Here is a 20063-nt window from a genome sequence, read left to right on the forward strand (position 1 = left end):
AACTTTACTTGTTTTTGGAATTCTTTCCTCAGGATATATTTTCCAGAAATGAAATTACATAGGAACATGTGTAAGACTGCTGGCATAGATGATCCAAATATTTTTCAAAATATTTGAACCACTTTTAACTTTTAGTAGCAACATATGAAACGCCCCACTTTACCATACCTTTCCAGCATGGGGTATTATAATAAAAACTTGTGTTACTTTGACACAAGTGGATACTTAACTTGTGTTAAGTATCCACCCATAAGTGGATACTTCCATATATATGCTAAGTTGCCGTTTGTTAAGTCCCATGAAATGAAAAGTTCCTCAATATCCCTTGGAGACTTAGGAAAGACTTCACTGAGAAGGTACAATGATTGGATTGGGTCTTGAGGGAAGAATAGGTAGAGAAGAATGGCAGAACATGGAAAAATTGTCTCATGTAGGGTTTGAGACTTAAAGCAAGGAGAACAGCTAAGGAAGGTATCACTCATAATAGTCAAGGTAAGAGAAGAACATGAGTGTGGAGAAGGGTGATACCTATGGAAACAGAGAGGAAGGGACATATTTTATAGATATTTGAGAGATTGGGTGAGGATGATTCAATGGCCAATTAGATGCAACAGGTAAGGGAGAGGAGACTCCCTCCATTATTATCATGAGGACTTTTTAATTAAAGAGTTCTAAATTTATATAAATCACTCATTTATTTACCATCTTCTGAGTTCAGTTAAATTAGAAATCATAACTTATGGCAAAGACTATCCCTGTTCACTTGGTAGAAGTAGGTAGGCATGTTGTTTTATCTTTCAGCATGGCTTACCACTCCCTTCTTCTAGAAAGAGCATCCCCCCATACCTATATACATACTCTTTCTTTTCGTTGAACTGTTTCTCATTATCTGCCCACCACAAAGGCACATGATATAGTCTTGGCCAGTCATAGAACTTCATTCTGCTGGCCATTATGAATGATATAAAGAAAAAGCCCTAGTTTTCGCAATATGCATGCAAAAATCTTTTTTGCTATGATATTTCACCTCCCATTGAATGGTAATTAAAATTTAGTTAAAATGCCTGTACATGTTCTTGCTGTGGTGTGAAAGATTATAATAAGAGGGATAAGACTGTCGAACGTTGTTTGAATACCTACAGTGTTAGGTACTTAATGGACTAGGCACTCGTGCACTTGACATGCACTCATTTTATTCTATTGTTCACCCAATAAAGCGTGCATGATTTTAATTCCCATTTAACAGATGAGGAAAGGAAGGAACCAAGACTTAAAGTAACTTGCCAGTGGTCATCCATATAGGCTGGAGATGGGATAGCCAGAATTAACAAATTCTTGATAGAGGAAATGTGGCATTTTTATTCATTACCATAAGAAACAATACTAATAAGTAAGCATCTTTTCTATATATAATCTTCTGTAACGTTATAATCTTCTAACATTAAACTTTACTTGCAATTACTCAGAATTTCCTTGGAACAAACCAAGATTATTGATCTTCTATTTTTCAGTTGATAATTATTTAATTAGCTTGGTAACCAACTATATAAATGCTGTTTCTATTTGGTGATGATGATGATGCCATGTTATGTACATCTGGTATGGATCATCTCATTTCTTATTTTATCACTGGAAATTTCTATTGTATAATTTTTCACCTTATTTAATTTACTTATATACATTATAATGTCTGCTGTACTGTTAATTTATAAAAGGCAGAATTCATATCTGATTAATCTTCTTAGCCTTCAAATTAGGCTGAAAAAAGAACATTTATTATTGGGTTCTGTAACATTTATTACTTTAATTAATTCTCACTTTAAAAATGAGAAAACTAAGGTTCAGAAAGGTTTTACCACCTATAATAAGTTGAGGCCTGAACTTAAACTCAAGTCTAGATGATCTCAAAACGTGTTCTTTTTATTTCTCCATTCTGCCTTATTATATAAGCAATATCTTATGGTAAGTGCTCAGTAACTTTTTTGTTGAATAAATGAATAGATGAATAGGTAGATGGTTGCTATTCAACAGATTTGCAGCTGAACTCGAAGCAATGTGCATGCACAGTTAAGAGAAGGCAGCAGACCTTATATAAATTTCAATGGCAGAAATTATACTTGAATAGTCAAACATGTATTGACTGACAAAGAGTTTAGTCATTTTAGGTTGTGTAACTAGAATTGATCACATTGCTTAATCTTATAACTCTTATTATATCATTGAAATTGGGTAAATATGAGATAGCCCCATAGGGTAATGTAGCTTCTGAGTACTTGTTTAAATGAATTCATATTAAAATTGAAGGTTTAAATAGATAGGATTGGTAAACTTGAATTTTATGTCGCTGAAACTTGATATTTTCAAAGTATATGTTTCCTCACATACGTGTCTAATTTTGTTTGGCAGCTAAAGTATTCCTTTTTAACAGTCATTCTTAAGTAGAGAATTCTAAAATCACAAAAGTGTCTACATGATTTACAGCTTTTAACAAATTGTATTCTGAACTATCACCATACTTTGGATGAAAAGATTTTTTTCTACACTACCAGCCCTGAAAAAGTGAAAATTATACTTGGATTTTATTATAATACTTGATTTCTATTGGAAGACTAATCTCTGAAGACTAGTTTAAAAGTAGAACACCTTACTATTATTTTATTATTGGTATTTAATCTTGACATGCCATTAATGTTATCTGTCAAGCAATGATCTATCAAAATATATAATTTCTTTGGTATCATCTTAACATAAACTTTTTCAAGACAGATGTGGGTACCTTTCCTTTTAAAAATGGGGATAATGTGTTAACATGTCTTTGTTTTATCTGTGTAAATTTTTAAAAACTGCTTTATTGAGTTATCGTTTATATACTATACAATCCACTCATTGAAAGTGTGCAATTCAGTGTTTTTCAGTAAATTCAAGGAGTTGTTCAATATCACCACAGTATAATTTTAGAACATTTTCATCTAACAAAAAGAAGCTATTAACAGTTGCTTCCCATTACCCCACAAATCTCCTTTCCCTATAATTCTAAGTAACTGCTAATCTGCTCGATGTTTCTATAGATGGTAAATCTATAGAATAGGTAATATTCTGGACTTATAAATGAAATCATACGATATATGGTCTTTTGTTACCGGCTTCTTTTATTTGGTATAATATTTTCAGGGTTCATCAATGCTGTAACACGTACTCCATTCCTTTTTATGGCTGAATAACATCCCACTGTATGGATGTATCACATTTTGCTTATCCATTCGTCAGTTGATGGACATTTAGATTGTTGCCACATTTCGGCTATTATAAGTAATGCTACCATGAACATTCGGGTGCAAGTTTTTGTATGGACACATGTTTCATTTCTCTTGTGTATGTAAGTACATAGGGGTGGAATTGCTGGGTCATATGGTAACTCTGTATGTAACATTTTAGGAACCACCAAACTATTTTCCAGAACACCTGCAGAATTTCACATTCTTACCTGTGACATAGATGGTTCCAATTTCTCTACATTCTTATCAGCACTTGTTATTATCTCTTTTTTAAAAATAGCCATCCTAGTGGATGTGAAGTAGTATATCATTGTGGTTTTGGCTTGCATTTACCTAATGGCTAATGTTGAGTATATTTCATAGTCTAATTGGCCATTTTTATATCTTCTCTGGTAAAATATCTATTCAGATTCTTTGTCCATTTTTTATTTGGATTGTTTGGCTTTTTAATGTAGAGTTTTAAGAGTGCTTTCTGTATTTTGGATACAAGTCCTTTATCAGATCTATGATTTGCAAACATTTTCTCTCATTCTGTAGGTTGCCTTTTCACTTTCTTGATGGTGTACTTTGAAACACAGACATTTTGTATTTTGATGTAGTCCAATTTATTGATTTTTTTCTTTTGTTACTCATTTTATCTGTTGGTGTTGTATTTGAGAAACCATTGCCAAACTCAGGGTTACAAATATTTATGCTTTCTTCTAAGAGTTTTATGGTTTTAGCTCTTACATTTAGTTATATCATCCATTTTGAGTTAATTTTTTATACGGTTTTGAAGTAAAGATCTAATTCCATTCTTTTGCATGTGGGTATCTAGTTTTCTCAGGACCATTTGCTGAAAAGACGATTATGTCCCAATACCAGTTCTCTGACATCCGCTGAGTGTCCTATCATTCAAATCAATCTGATGCTAACTATTTGGAGTTAGCACCAGATCCCACGAACCAAAGGCTAAGGTCCCCAGTAGGACCGCCCTTACTTCAGAAGAGAGCTGCAAGTGGGGTCCCCAGACAAGGGGCACTTCTGCCCGGTTGAATTGGCTACAGATTTGGAAGCTCCCACGGCACTGCTTCAGGTTCTGTAATTCACTAGAATGACTTACAGAATTCATGTAAGTGCTTAATTATGATGACTGTTTTATTGTAAGGAATTCAGATGAGCAGCCAGATGAAGAGGTATATAGAACAAGGCCGAAAGGGTTGTGGAATGGGAGTTTCTGTCCTTGTGGAGCCAGGGTTGCCACCCTCCTAGTACATCAATGTATTCACCAAGCAGGAAGCTCTCTGAGCTTGTTGTTCAGAGTTTTTATTGACATAATTATAGACATGGTTGATTAAATCATTGGCTATGTCATTAAACTCAACCTCCAGCCTCTCAATCTCTTCTCCCCAGAGGTTGCATGGGGGAGGGTCAGGGGTTGGGGGGTGGGGAGGTGTCTCAAAGTTCCATCCCTCAAATCACTTGGTTGCTTTTTCTGACATTCTCTCCCAGCCTGAAGCTATCTGGGAACTCTGACAAGAGTCACCTCATAGCATAACAAAGTCACACATGCCACTCAGGGAATTCCAAGGGTTTTCAAAGCTCTGTATCAAGAATCAGGAACAATAGCCAGGTCATGGAAGCAACCTAAATGCCCATCGACAGACGAATGGTTAAAGAAGATGTGGTACATATATACAGTGGAATATTACTCAGCCATAAAAAGGAACGAAACTGGGTCATTTGTAGAGACGTGGATGGATCTAGAGACTGTCATACAGAGTGAAGTAAGTCAGAGAGAGAAAGACAAATATCATATATTAACGCATATATGTGGAACGTAGAAAAATGGTACAGATTAACCAGTTTGCAGGGCAGAAATTGAGACACAGATGTAGAGAACAAATGTATGGACACCAAGGGGGGAACGTGGCAGGGGTGGTGGTGATGGTGTGATGAACTGGGAGATTGGGATTGACATGTATACACTAATATGTATAAAATGGATAACTAATAAGAACCTGCTGTGTAAAAAAATAAATAAAATGTAAAAATACAAAAAAAAAAAAAAAAAAGAACCAGAAACAAAGACTTTATTTATTTATTTATTTTTTGTCATACCATAACTGTTCTTTCCCCCATTGAATTGTCTGGGCAAGTGTGTCGAAACTCAATTGACCATAAATGTCTAGGTTTATTTCTGTACTCTCAATTCTATACCATTTATCTATATTTGCATCCTTATGCCAGTACCACACTGTATTGATTACTGTAGCTTTGTCTTTAGTTTTGAAGTGGTAAAGGATGCATTCCCCAACTTTTTCTTCTTTCTCAGGATTGATTTAGCTATACTGGATACCTTGCATTGCCTTATGAATTTTAGGAACAGTTTGTCAGTTTTTACCAAAAAAGCCAGCTGAAATTTTATAGAGATTGTGTTGAATCCATAGATCAATTTGGGGAATATTTCATATTAAGAATATTAAGTTCTCTGATCCATGAATGTGGGATGCATTTTCATCTCTTTTAGATATTCTTTCATTTCTTTCAGTAGTGTTTTAATTTTTAATGTACAAGTCTTCCACTTACACTATTGAATTGATAATTATTTTATTTTCTTCATGCTGTTGTAAATGAAATTGTTTCTTAATTTTATTTTTGTAGTGTTTATTACTAGTATATAGGAATCCAGTTGATTTTTAAAAATATTTATTTATTTATTTGGCTGCGCCAGGCCTTAGTTGCAACACACAGGATCTTACCTGGTATGTGTGGGATCTTTGTTGCAGCATGTGAGATCTTTTTAGTTGAGGCATGCGGCATCTTTTAGTTTCGGCATGTGCACTCTTAGTTGTGGTATGTGGGATCTAGTTTCCTGACCTGGGAATGAACCCGGGCCCCCTGCATTGGGAGCATTGGACCACCAGGGAAGTCCCCAACTGATTTTTATATTGATCAAGTATCCTGCAATATTACTGAACCTGTTCATAGTTTTAATAGTTTTTTTTAGTGAATTACTTAGGATTTTCTAAATAAAACTAACATTGTCTACAAGTATAGTTTACTTCTTCCTTTTCAATCTGGATGTGTTTTATTTCTGTTCTTTCATAATAAACCTGGCTGTAACCTCCAGTACAGTCTTTTTTTTTGGCAGTACACGGGCCTCTCACTGTTGTGGCCTCTCCCATTGTGGAGCACAGGCTCAGTGGCCGTGGCTCATGGGCCCAGCTGCTCTGTGGCATGTGGGATCCTCCTGGACCCAGGCACGAACCCGCGTCCCCTGCATTGGCAGGCGGACTCTCAACCACTGCGCCACCAGGAAAGCCCCAGTACAGTCTTTTTTTAAAAATTATTTTACTATTTTTTAAACATCTTTATTGGAGTATAATTGCTTTACAATAGTGTGTTAGTTTCTGCTTTATAACAAAGTGAATCAGCTATACATATACATATATCCCCATATCCCCCCTCCTGCGCCTTCCCCCCTCCTGCCCTCCCTATCCCACCCCTCTAGATGGTCACAAAGCACCGAGCTGATCTCCCTGTGCTATGCGGCTGTTTCTCGCTAGCTATCTATTTTACATTTGGTAGTGTATATATGCCCATGCCACTCTCTCACTTCGTCCCAGCTTACCCTTCCCACTCCCTGTGTCCTCAAGTCCCTTGTCTATGTCTATGTCTTTATTTCTGTCCTGCCCCTAGGTTTTTCAGAACCTTTTTTTTAGATTCCATATATATGTGTTAGCATACAATATTTATTTTTCTTTTTCTGACATACTTCACTCTGTATGACAGTCTGTAGGTCCATCCACCTCACAACAAATAACTCAATTTCATTTCTTTTTATGGCTGAATAATATTCCATTGTATATATGTGCCACATCTTCTTTATCCATTCATCTGTCGATGGACACTTAGGTTGCTTCCATGTCCTGGCTATTGTAAATAGTGCTGCAATGAACATTATGCTACATGACTCTTTTTGAATTATGATTTCCTCAAGGTATATGCCCAGGAGTGGGATTGCTGGGCTGTATGGTAGTTCTATTTTTGGTATTTTAAGGAGCCTCTATACTGTTCTCCATAGTGGCTGTATCAATTTACATTCCTACCAACAGTACAAGAAGGTTCCCTTTTCTCCACACCCTCTCCAGCATTTATTGTTTATAGATTTTTGATGATGGCCATTCTGACTGGTGTGAGGTGACACCTCATTGTACTTTTGATTTGCATTTCTCTTAACGATTAATGACGCTGAGCATCCTTTCATGTATTTATTGGCAGAAATGTCTATTTAGGTCTTCTGCCCATTTTTGGGTTGGGTTGTTTGTTTCTTTGGAGAAATGTCTATTTAGGTCTTCTGCCCATTTTTGGGTTGGGTTGTTTGTTTTTCTGATATTGAGCTGCATAAGTTGTTTATAAATTTCGGACATTAATTCTTTGTCAGTTGCTTCATTTGCAAATATTTTCTCCCATTCTGAGAGTTGTCTTTTCGTCTTGTTTATGGTTTTCTTTGCTGTGCAAAAGCTTTTAAGTGTCATTAGGTGCCATTTGTTTATTTTTGTTTTTATTTCCATTTCTCTAGGAGGTGGGTCAAAAAGGATCTTGCTGTAATTTATGTTATAGAGTGTCTGCCTATGTTTTCCTCTAAGAGTCTTATAGTGTCTGACCTTACATTTAGGTCTTTAATCCATTTTGAGTTTATTTTTGTGTAAGATATTAAGAAGTGTTCTAATTTCATTCTTTTACATGTACCTGTCCAGTTTTCCCAGCATTACTTATTGAAGAGGCTGTTTTTTCTCCTTTGTATGTTCTTGCTTCCTTTATCAAAAATAAGGTGACCATGTGTGCGTGGGTTTATCTCTGGGCTTTCTATCCTGTTCCATTGATCTCTATTTCTGTTTTTGTGCCAGTACCATATTGTCTTGATTACTGTAGCTTTGTAGTATAGCTTTGTAGTATAGTCTGACTGGGAGCCTGATTCCTCCAGCTCCGTTTTTCTTTCTCAAGATTGCTTTGGCCATTCGGAGTCTTTTCTGTGTCCATACAAACTGAAATTTTTTGTTCCAGTTCTGTGAAAAATGCCATTGGTAGTTTGATAGGGATTGAACTGAATCTGTAAACTGCTCTGGGTAGTAGAGTCATTTTCACAATGTTGATTCTTCCAATCCAAGAACATGGTACATCTGTCCATCTGTTTGTATCATCTTGAATTTCTTTCATCAGTGTCTTCTAGTTTTCTGCATATAGGTCTTTTGTCTCCTTAGGTAGGTTTATTCCTAGGTATTTTATTCTTTTTGCTGCAATGGTAAATAAGAGTGTTTCCTTAGTGTCCCTTTCTGATCTTTTGCTGTTAGTGTATAGGAATGCCAGAGACTTCTGTGCATTAATTTTGTATCCTGCTACTTTACCAAAGTCATTGATTAGCTCTAGTAGTTTTCTGGTAGCATCTTTAGGATTCTCTATGTATAGTATCATGTCATCTGCAAACAGTAACAGATTTACTTCTTCTTTTCCAATCTGGATTCCTTTTATTTCTTTTTCTGCTCTGATTGCTGTGGTTAAAACTTCCAAAACTATGTTGAATAATAGTGGTGAGAGTGCACAACCTTGTCTTGTTTCTGATCTTAGGGGAAATGGTTTCAGTGTTTCACCATTGAGAATGATGTTGACTGTGGGTTTGTCATATATGGCCTTTATTATGTTGAGGTAAGTTCCCTCTATGCCTTCTTTGTGGAGGGTTTTTATCATAAATGGGTGTTGAATTTGTCAAAAGCTTTTTCTGCATCTATTGAGATGATCATATGGTTTTTCTCCTTCAATTTGTTAATATGGTTTATCACACTGATTGATTTGAATATACAAAGGATCCTTGCATTCCTGGGGTAAACCCCACTTGATCATGGTGTATGATCCTTTTAATGTGCTGCTGGATTCTGTTTGCTAGTATTTTGTTGAGGATTTTTATATTTATGTTCATCAGTGATACTGGCCTGTAGGTTTCTTTCTCTGTGGCATCCTTGTCTGGTTTTGGTATCAGTGACGGTGGCCTCATAGAATGAGTTTGGGAGTGTTCCTCCCTCTGCTATATTTTGGAAGAGTTTGAGAAGGATAGGTGTTAACTCTTCTCTAAATGTTTGATAGAATTCACCTGGGAAGCCATCTGGTGCTGGGCTTTTGTTTGTTGGAAGATTTTTAATCACAGTTTCAATTTCAGTGCTTGTGATTGGTCTGTTTATGTTTTCTATTTTTTCCTGGTTCAGTCTCGGAAGGTTGTGCTTTTATAAGAATTTGTCCATTTCTTCCAGGTTGTCCATTTTATTGGCATATAGTTGCTGGTAGTAATCGCTCATCATCCTTTGTATTTCTGCAGTGTCAGTTGTTACTTCTCCATTTTCATTTCTAATTCTATTGATTTGAGTCTTCTCCCTTTTTTTCTTGTTGAGTCTGGCTAATGGTTTATCAATTTTGTTTATGTTCTCAAAGAACCAGCTTTTCGTTTTATTGATATTTGCTAGTGTTTCCTCCATTTCTTTTTCATTTATTTCTGATCTGATCTTTATGATTTCTTTACTTCTGCTAACTTTGGCGTTCTTTTGTTCTCTTTCTGTAATTGCTTTAGGTATAATGTTAGGTTGTTTATTTGAGATGTTTCTTGTTTCTTGAGGTAGGATTGATGGTATTGCTATAAACTTCCCTCTTAGAAGTGCTTTTGCTGCATCCCATAGGTTTTGGGTCATTGTGTTTTCATTGTCATTTGTTTCTAGGTATCTTTTCATTTCCCCTTTGATTTCTTCAGTGATCTCTTGGTTATTTAGTAGTGTATTGTTTAGCCTCCATGTGTTTGTATTTTTTACAGAGTTTTTCCTGTAAGTGATATCTAGTCTCATAGCACTTTGGTTGGAAAAGTTACTTGATACTATTTAAATTTCCTTAAATTTACCAAGGCTTGATTTGTGACCCAAGTTATGATCTATCCTGGAGAATGTTCCATGAGCACTTGAGAAGAAAGTGTATTCTGTTGTTTTGGATGGACTGTCCTATAAGTATCAATTAAGTCCATCTGGTCTAATGTGTCATTTAAAGCTTGTGTTTCCTTTCATTTTCGGTGATCTGTCCATTGGTGAAAGTGGGGTGTTAAAGTCCCCTACTATGATTGTGTTACTGTTGATTTCCCCTTTTATGGCTGTTAGTATTTGCCTTATGTATTGAGGTGCTCCTATGTTAGGTGTATAAATATTTACAATTGTTATATCTTCTTCTTGGATTGATCATTATGTAGTGTCCTTCTTTGTCTCTTGTAATAGTCTTTATTTTAAAGTCTATTTTGTCTAATATGAGAATTGCTACTCCAGCTTTCTTTTGATTTCCATTTGCATTGATCATCTTTTACCATCCCCTCAGTTTCAGTTTGTATATATCCCTAGGTCTGAAGTGGGTCTCTTGTAGACAGCATATGTACGGGTCTTGTTTTTGTATCCATTCAGCCAGTCTATGAGTCTTTGTCTTTTGGTTGGAGCATTTAATCCATTTACATTTAAGGTAGTTATCAATATGTGTGTTCCTATTACCATTTTCTTAATTGTTTTGGGTTCGTTATTGTAGGTCTTTTCCTTCTCTTGTATTTCCTGCCTAGAGAAGTTCCTTCAGCATTTGTTGTAAAGCTGGTTTGATGGTGCTGTTTTCGCTTAGCTTTTGCTTGTCTGTAAGGTTTTAATTTCTCCATTGAATCTGAATGAGATCCTTGCTGGGTAGAGTAATCTTAGTTGTAGTTTCTTCCCTTTCATCACTTTAAATATATCCTGTCACTCCCTTCTGGCTTGCAGAATTTCTGCTGAAAGATCAGCTGTTAACCTTATGGTGATTCCCTTGTATGTTATTTGTTGCTTTTCCCTTGCTGCTTTTAGTATTTTTTCTTTGTATTTAATTTTTGATAGTTTGATTAATATGTGTCTTGGCATGTTTCTCCTTGGCTTTATCCTGTATAGGACTCTCTGCACTTCCTGGACTTGATTGACTATTACCTTTCCCATATTAGGGACGTTTTCAGCTATAATTTCTTCAAATATTTTCTCAGTCCCTTTTTGTCTTCTTTTGTGACCCCTATAATTTGAATGTTGATGTGTTTAATGTTGTCCCAGATGTCTCTGAGACTGTCGTGAATTCTTTTCATTCTTTTTTCTTTTTTCTGCTCTGTGGTAATTATTTCCACTAGTTTATCTTGCAGGTCACTTACCCATTCTTCTGCCTCAGTTAGTCTTGTATTGATTCTTTCTAGAGAATTTTTAATTTCATTTATTGCATTGTTCATCATTGTTTGTTTCCTTTTAGTTCTTCTAGGTCCTTGTTAAACGTTTCTTGTATTTTCTCCATTCTATTTCCAAGATTTTGGGTCATCTTTACTATCATTACTCTGAGTTCTTTTTTAGGTAGACTGCCTATTTCCTTTTCATTTGTTAGGTCTGGTGGGTTTTTATCTTGCTTCTTCATCTGCTGTGTGTTTCTCTGTCTTCTTATTTTGCTTAACTTACTGTGTTTGGGGTCTCCTTTTTGCAGGCTGCATGTTCGTAGTTCCTGTTGTTTTTGGTGTCTGCCCCCAGTGGCTAAGGTTGCTTCAGTGGGTTTTGTAGGCTTCCTGTTGGAGGGGAGTAGTGCCTTCCTCATGGATGAGGCTGGATCTTGTCTTTGTGGTGGGCAGGTCTACGTCTGGCGGTGTGTTTTGTTGTGTCTGTGACATTATTATGATTTTACGCAGCCTCTCTGCTAATGGGTGCGGTTGTGTTCCTGTCTTGCTAGTTGTTTGGCATAGTGTGTCCAGCACTGTACCTTGCTGGTCGTTGAGTGCAGCTGTGTCTTAGCGTTGAGATGGAGATCTCCGGGCGAGCTTTCACCATTTGATATTACGTGGAGCTCGGAGGTGTCTGTTGGACCAATGTCCTGAACTTGGATCTCCACGTCAGAGGCACAGTACTGACACCTGGCTGGAGCACCAAGACCCTGTCAGCTACATGGCTCAAATGAAAAGGGAGAAAAAAAGAAAGAAAGAGTAAAATAAAATTATTAAAATAATAAATAAAAAATTATTAAAAATAAAAAAATTTAAAAAGTGATTAAAAAAAGGAAAGAAGAGAGCAACCAAACCAAAAAACACATCCACCAATGATAACAAGCACTAAAAAGTATACTAAAACAAAGAAACAAACAAACCAAAACAACGGAGAGACAGAGCCCAAGTACAAATGGTAAAAGCAAAGCTATACAGACAAAATCACACACCGAAGCATACACATAAACACTAACAAAAAGAGAAAGAGAAAAAATATATGTATTTATATATAAGAAAAAAAAAGGAGGGAGAGAGCAACCAAATCAATAAACAAATCTACCAATGATAATAAACTCTAAATACTAAACTAAGATAAGCATAAAACCAGAAACAAATTAGATGCAGGAAGCAAACCCCAAGGCTACAGTTGCTCCCAAAGTCTACCTCCTCAATTTTGGGATGATTCGTTGTGTATTCAGGTATTCCACAGATGCAGTGTACATCACGTTGATTGTCCAAATTTAATCCACTGCTGTTGAGGCTGCTCTGAGAAATTTCCCTTTCTCTTCTTTGTTCGCACAGCTCCTGGGGTTCAGCTTTGTATTTGGCCCCACCTCTGCGTGTGGGTCAACTGAGGGCATCTGTGCCTGCCCAGACAGGATGGGGTTAAAGGATCAGCTGATTAGGGGGCTCTGTCTCACTCAGGCTGGGGGGAAGGAGGGGTACGGAAGGCGGGCAAGCCTGCGGTGGCAGAAGCAAGCTTGACATTGCAACAGCCTGAGGTGTGCTGTGTGTTCTCCCGGGGAAGTTGTCCCTGGATCATGGGACGCTGGCAGTGGTGGGCTGCACAGGCTCTTGCGAGGGGAGGTGTGGATAGTGACCTGTGCTCGCACACAGGCTTCTTGGTGGCTGCAGCAGCAGCCTTAGCACTTCATGCCTGTCTCTGGTGTCCGTGCTGATAGCCGCGGCTCGCGCCTGTGTCTGGAGCTTGTTTAGGTGGTGCTCTGAAACCCCTCTCCTCGTGCACCCCGAAACAATGGTCTCTTGCCTTTTAGGCAGGTCTAGACTTTTTCCTGGACTCCCTCCTGGCTAGCTGTGGTGCACTAGCTCTCTTCAGGCTTTGTTCACGCAGCCAACCCCAGTCCTCTCCCTGGGATCTGACCTTTGAAGCCCGAGTCTCAGCTCCCAGCCTCCACCCGTCCTGGTGGGTGAGCAGACAAGCCCCTCGGGCTGGTGAGTGCTGGTTGGCACCGATCCTCTGTACGGGAATCTCTCTGCTTTGCCCCTTGCACCCCTGTTGCTGAGCTCTCCTCCATGGCTCCAAAGCTTCCCCCCAACCCTCCCCTCGTTTCCACCAGTTAAGGGGTTTTCTAGTGTGTGGAAACTTTTCCTCCTTCAGAGCTCCCTCCCGGAGGTGCAGATCCCATCCCTATTCTTTTGTCTCTGATTTTTCTTTTTTCTTTTGCCCTATCCAGGTATGTGGGGATTTTCTTGCCTTTTGGGAAGTCTGAGGTCTTCTGCCAGCGTTCAGTAGGTGTTCTGTAGGAGTTATTCCACGTGTAGATGTATTTCTGATGTATTTGTGGGGAGGAAGGTGATCTGCGCGTCCTACTCCTCTGCCATCTTGAAGGTCTCCCTCCAGTACAGTCTTGAATAGAAGTGACATGAGTGGACACCCTTGTCTTATTTCTGATCATAGTGGGAAACCAGTCAGTCTTTTACTACTACGTATGACAGTTGTGAGGTTTTTGTAGATGCCATTTATTAGGTTCAGGAAGTTCCCTTCTGTTGCTAGTTTGTTGAATGTTTATATCATGGAAGGGTGTTGGATTTTGTCAAATGTTTTTCAGCATCTATAGAGGTGATCGTATGGTTTTGTGTTTTATTTTATTAGTATGATATGTTACATTATTTGATACTTAGATGTTAAACCAACTTTGCATTCCTAGGATAAATCCCACTTAGTCTTGGTGTGTAATTTCTTTTACTATTTTGTAGCCTTTAAAAGAATTTAGGTACCCCAGAAACCACCCCAAATTATTGTTTCTTTCAAAAATGAGAAGTCTTATATAAACTAATAATCAAAAGTTATACAGGTAACCTGGTTCTAGATCATCTCTAAATCCCTGGCTCTAGTATGTTAGATCAATATCCTAGAAGTAGAATTCTGTTACCCTGAGCATATCATTTTGCAGTCTTATTTAAAATACTAACCACAGGGCTTCCCTGGTGGCACAGTGGTTAAGAACTGCCTGCCAATGCAGGGGACATGGGTTTGATCCCTGGTCTGCGAAGATCCCACATGCTGTGGAGCAACTAAACCCGTGTGCCACAACTACTGATCTTGTGCTCTAGAGCCCACAAGCCACAACTGCAGAGCCCACATGCCACAACTACTGAAGCCCACGTGCCTATTACCCATGCTTTGCAACAAGAGAAGCCACCGCAATGAGAAGCCCGCACCCACAATGAAGAGTAGCCCCCACCCTCCATGACTAGAGAAAGCCGGCGTGCGGCAACGAAGGCCCAATGCATCCAAAAATTAATTAATTAATTAGTTAACGATACATAAATGAAATAAAATACTAACCACATAATCTGATTGATGGTACACGTAACTGTACCCTCCTAGGGCATAGACATTATGTAATTTATATTTATACAATTTTAATGATCATGTTTCAAGATCATAAAAGTCAGTAACAAATGTTTAGACATTTTGAAACCATTTTGAAACCATAATCATTCTGAGGCCAAAGTTTAAACAGCTGAGAATAGATAATGAACCTCTCCTTATAAAAAGAATTCTATACCGATAAATAAATAATAAAATAATGATAATATAGTTACATGTATTGAAAATTTTTTAAATTTTTGGATTTATATCAAGGCTATGAAACCATATTACAGATCAAGAAAATAAACCTTCAAAGAGGTTGGGTAAATTTCTAAAGACATAAAGCTCTTCTGTCATGGGACCAATGCTTAAATCCTGGTATTTGGGGTCTGGCTCAGATAAAGTGACTAAGTATCAATACAGTGTTTCTGGGTTTAGTTTGCTATTTTTGTTTTTATTGTTTTAACATAGAAATTATCCAGTGAGTTTGTAAACCCTTTATTCTTATACAACTTAGTATCCTAGTACAATGTAGCACTGTGCTTTGGTAAGTGCTAGTCTGTAGTTAATAAATTTCAGTGCCTGTTAGCCTGTTATCCTTGAAGTATTGTAGTTGTAAGTAAGGTTGCATTATAAGTATATTTCAAGTTAACCATTATGGATTATAAGAATGGTTAAAATTGTTTCTCTCAATAAAACTGGGCCCAGGGTGATCATAGGCTACATACATGCACATGTGCTTACATGACTGAAGTAATAATATAAAAATTTTAAAAGTGATTTAATTGAAACAGCTTCAAGATAATTGGTTCACATTGTTTTTACATTTCAACTATCATTATATCTTGCCTGTCATTTATGAAAGTTTGTTTTTTGAGTGTTCATTTATTATTCATTCATCAGCTATTAACTGGCATAGTCCTATGAGTCTGACGTTGTGTGGCTATGAATCTGGTCTAGAAAAAATTTTAGAATGAAATTACTTAATATTTCTTCCAAAGTTATGTAGTAGAAATCTTAACTCTCTTTATAATGTTTAATTTTTTTTCACCTAAGTATTTCAGAATTGCTTTGATTTTTTTCCCTAAATACTTGTCTTTCTTTGTTATTTTTTTCTTAGCATTGCAAGAAATAGATAATATCAAGGACATCAGGAGTGGGAGAGATTGCAGACTCAGCAGGTCAGAACATTGTATTATTATCATTTGCTGATCATTCTTTTGTCATTAATTTTGGAGTTCTTGATCTCTTGCCACTTGTTTATTTCTTATTCATGCTTACTTGGTGTGGTCTTCAGTTTTGCAAGTAACGACTAAAGCCTTTAGATAATAAGTCCAGCATTTAGGCATTCTCTTTTTAGGATTTGAAGATGAAAAAATAATTCGAAGAGATTTTCAGGAATAGAAGATTTCTTACCTAATATGGTACACAGTTACCCTGATTTCTATTATCCTTTTTAGGGTGTAAACAATTTTGAAATGAAGACTTTTTGATGACTTTTCCAGAATCAAAACTTTAAAACATATATAGTGTTATTAATTATGTAACTGTAGTGGGAGAACACTTGGATCATGAAAGTCAAGTTTCCTTTCTTTTCTGCCCCGTGCTCTGGGCACAGGGACACCTCTAAAAGCTCTTGATGTTCTTAGAGTCAATATGTTTACCAACGCTAATTTTAACTACTGAATGTTGACTACCATATGTAAATTGAAGGTTAATCAGTCAAAGGGTCTACTGTGAGCATTTGTCAGCCATTGTGGAAAGTTTAGTGTAAGTCACACTCCTCAGTAAGCTGGATGCAGCCATGCTGGCCTTTGCAGTCCCCATTTCCCTGTGTGTCACCATGAGTGACTGATGGCTCGTGTTCATCTCCTGCTTCAAGGAAGACTACCGGTTGTCTTAAATAGTGATTACAACTTTTGCTACTATTGCTTAGTTATTTATAGAAGCTTGGGAGTCCTCTCCCTTTCTGTTACCCCTCTAGTGTTACCACTTCCACAACTCTCCTGGAATTTGACTTAACTCGTCCACATCCAGGCCTCCTGGAGAGCAGCTACCAGTGGGCTTTTCGGGTTCCATCACACAGAGAGATAAATAGCTTTGTTCTTCAGTCTGATCACATCTCTTCAAGTGAAATGGCTTATTCAGAAAGGATCTAAGCTTAAAGTTCTTCTGCCAGGATGCTTCAGGGATTTAGTTATTTTCTAGAATTATGGACTAAACAGATTATTATTGTATGCATCTTGAGAGAACACCACTCTCCAGCTTAAAGGAAAGATAATTTCAAGTATATCTTGATGCATTGCATATACTCGGGTCTCTGTTCTTGGCTAAATTAAGAAAGAGTCTTGCAAAAAGCTGTGTTTAGAATGATATGCCCAAGTAATTGGGTTTGTAAGTATGTCTGCACTGATTCTTGCAGAGTTGAGAACCACTTTTTGGTGATACGTGTATAAAGAGTTTTCTGGTAGTAAACATCTCCCAATTTTCAGCTTATAAATATCATTGACCTAAACATTATAAAGAAATAAATTGAAGCCAAAAGTAGTGCATTTTCTTGGCATCCAGCTGTATGTATATATTGATGTTAAATTGAATACAGTTGTTTGAGTTTTTCCTGTTTGGAAGTGAGATCGAGAAGGAAGAGACCTCATAGATCCCTTATAGTCTTGACACATAGAAAGAACTTCAGTCTAATGCATCTATTTTACAAACCTACCTTGCTTCCCACTGTCACATGAAATATTAGTAACAGAGATTAATCTATGTTGCTTGATATGATGCAGACCCACTGAATTACGTGCCTTACAGGTTATGGAACACAAACAACTGTGCACACCACATTGTGCACACAACATTGTACACACACATGAAAAATACCATCATCATTTGTCATCTTCACCAATTTATATTTTATAAAGAATACCATTGATACTCATACTTGACTTGGAATTGTATTGATATTTGAAGAACTCAAGAACGTTAAGATTTTTTTACTGTTGTTTCTCTGGAGAAGTTCCCTATTCAGCTGGATGAAACGATAAGATGATCATTCATTCATACATATAACAGAAGTTCCTGCTCTTCTGGAGTTTTCATTCTAGTGGAGGAAAACATAACACGAGGATTTTAATATATATGTTAAGGGGGATACATGCTAAGGAGGAAATAAAGCAGAGTAAATTGAGGATGGTGGGAGACTGTATCCAATACCATGTCTAGGGTAGACCTTTCTGAAAAGGAGAGAACGGAGCACAGACTTGAATGTAGTGAGAGGGAATGATTTAGATTTATGGGTGAAGAGAGTTACATTCAGTGGGAAGAACAAGTATAATGAGTGTGCTTGGTATGTTGAAGGAGCGTCAAGAAGGGCACTGTGGCCAGAGAGAGTATGGAGTGGACAAGTAAGAGATGAGAAAGGGTAGGGTGTTGTGATGACCATTTTATAAGGCCTGGTAGACCATGGCAGGACCTTGACTATTATTCTGAGTGAGATGGGAATCACTAAGGGGATTTCAGCCCATAAAGGGGCATGATGTGGCTCTCAAGGTTTAAGGATCACTTGGACTTACAGCTTGGGTAAAACATTAAAAATTTCTTTCTTTATACACAGAACATAAATTATGAATGAAAATAGACTTTAACAATGATTAGGGCAACATTATCTGATTAAGATTTTGACTGATGATTGTGTTCAGGGAGCTCATGTTAAATAGTAGAGCTATCATTTTTCATTTTCATGTCTTTAATTTGCAGAATTCTTTTGATTTTGAATCATGTCCTTCGGTTCTGTATAACTTATTTTTTCATAATAGGCACATTAATGACAAGGGTATGTAATATTTAGAAATTGGTGTGTCCAGTTAGTTGCTTTGCATAGCTGAATTTCCCATTTGTTTGTCATTTTTAATTTCAGCCAAAACTACATAGCCTTGTGTAAGTCCATAAACAAGTCGTGAATTTTTCTCTCCTAGTTGTAAGGGAGGATATTTGAAAATTATGTGATGGTTTATTGTAATGATCACATGATTGATAAGACTATGAGAAGGAAACACGGATCAGTTTAAAAAAAACAAAACAAAACAGCTTCATAGGACTTATAGGGCATGAATTCTGGAACCAGCTCTGAAACCTACCAGGAGGACGACTTGAGGTCTTTAACCTGTGTTTGCCTGCTAAATGACGACCCCTGCTTCTCCCATAAGGAGAATTGCATTGCTACTGTTATCTCTGCAGTTCCGCTACATTTGTTAAACCAATGTGTGCAATGTGTAAATAAAAATCGGTTGAATTAGGAATCACTTATGTTAGAAGTGACCATTTTTAATATAAATGAAAAAATAGGGATATACTATATAAATAACAGAAGAAAATGTTCATATTTATTTTCAGAAAAATTAGGTTATAGAAGGTATTATTGATATTTGGAAGGAAGGGTTATTTCTAAACTTATTATTACTGTCATGTCAAAGAATCAAAGTGATTATTGAAAAAGGAGTTGAGGAGGTGGGAGTGCCTTCTCCTATCAGTCTTACGGCAGAAGTTTCCAATTGCCCAATAACTGTTTACTAGAAATGTGTCAGACTTTTGAATCAATGCATTAAAAACTATCTTAAACCTATAAGTAGGTATATAAGCTTAGAGTTTCATTATTTGACTTTTAGAATATTCATGTAATAAATATATATTTTGTTTTCATAAACAAATATATAAATCTGTTTGCTTATGAATACTTAGTATAATTTTCTTAAAAATTCTTGTTTATTCTAAATTCTTTCCCTTTTAGTCGTAAGAATAAGAATCAGGTTTATGTTTAAACGGAGAAATAAGGAAATTACTCTTTGACACTGTTTTTTGAAGGAGAGGGTATGCAGCCTCAGCTTCACATATGCACCTAAAATTGTTGAATCTGCTGTGATTCCAGTCCCTTTTTTGCTGGGAGGTTCTCCTTCTCCTGGAAGGGCCAGTTCCTCCCCCATGCTTAAACCTACTTCCTCTGGCAGTTCCAAAAACGTTGATTCTTCAATTGAGTATCTTCAACTTCTTCTTTATTGGAAACTTTAATGGTTAAACATGTCAAGTTTCCTCTCTTAAATAATAAATAAACAAAAGCTTCCCTTTGATCTTACTTCTCCCTCCAGCTACC

At 36.8% G+C, this 20063-nt stretch overlaps 1 protein-coding gene across 7 annotated transcripts in view; it reads left to right on the forward strand.

The window, feature by feature from the left end:
* SOX5 (SRY-box transcription factor 5) overlaps nucleotides 1–20063 on the forward strand; it is a 993819-nt gene that overhangs the window by 324996 nt on the left and 648760 nt on the right. For all 7 annotated transcript variants that reach the window (XM_079938029.1, XM_079938030.1, XM_079938035.1 and 4 more), the window contains one exon: nucleotides 16038–16098. The gene's annotated coding sequence lies outside the window, so the exon portion shown is untranslated. The remainder of the gene's footprint in view (nucleotides 1–16037; nucleotides 16099–20063) is intronic.

This window comes from Stenella coeruleoalba (assembly GCF_951394435.1).
Source record: "Stenella coeruleoalba genome assembly, chromosome: 11".
NCBI classification, from domain to species: Eukaryota; Metazoa; Chordata; class Mammalia; order Artiodactyla; family Delphinidae; genus Stenella; species Stenella coeruleoalba.